Below are 836 nucleotides of genomic sequence, written 5' to 3' on the forward strand. Positions count from 1 at the left end.
ATTTAGCCCAGACACTAACTTTTTTAGCTTATAAGGAAATAATACAATGATAGAGATAAACCTTTTATAACTGCTCTCTCAAGTAGAAAATGATTTGTGAGTTCCAAATTGGATTGTCCTGAGGAATCTAACATCACTATGCTGATTCTGCTGTTAGCCCTGTGAGAGAAAAGCNTCAAGCGCCACCTGCTGGCCTNGATGGATGGCTGGGAGGATATGGGTCCACAGCAGTGGCTGCCTTATTCACCTCCCATCCTTCTATCTTCTGATGCAGCTGGACTCAGAGCAAATCTGTAAATTAGTGCCCAGCTAAATCCAGTGATGTACAATTGTCACCTACATTAAGCATTAAAACTTTTTTTAAGTGTAAAAAAAAAAAAAAAGAATGTTTTCTTAATTACTTATATTTTAATAAATACGGTTTATTTGTATGTATATGATTTCAGGGCCGACCACTTAGTACTGGGTAACCAAATTAGGGGGCTCACCCCTGGAAGGACTATTTCTCCCTCTTTTGGCATTCTGTAGTTGCCTGTAGTTCTTTGTCTAAAGGTGGGGTCCTGTGAGACTTCTCCTTTCACCTAACCATGTCTATTGGTGCTATTGTTCATGTCTTCCTGGGGCAGCCATATATTTTACATGGTGACACCTGCCTCCAGGGAATGTTTTAATGAGATAACATGAGACATGATTTATTTGAGCATGTGTCAGTCAAGCCCAGGTTTACAGAAGGTCCTGGAGGAGGAAGTAGCAGATCGGATACCACCCGCCTGCTCAGTGAGCCCGTACTGACTGTGTGTTTTAATTTATTTACTTAGTAGTGTGTGTGTGCGCAC

This window comes from Mus caroli, chromosome 12 (assembly GCF_900094665.2).
Source record: "Mus caroli chromosome 12, CAROLI_EIJ_v1.1, whole genome shotgun sequence".
NCBI lineage: Eukaryota > Metazoa > Chordata > Mammalia > Rodentia > Muridae > Mus > Mus caroli.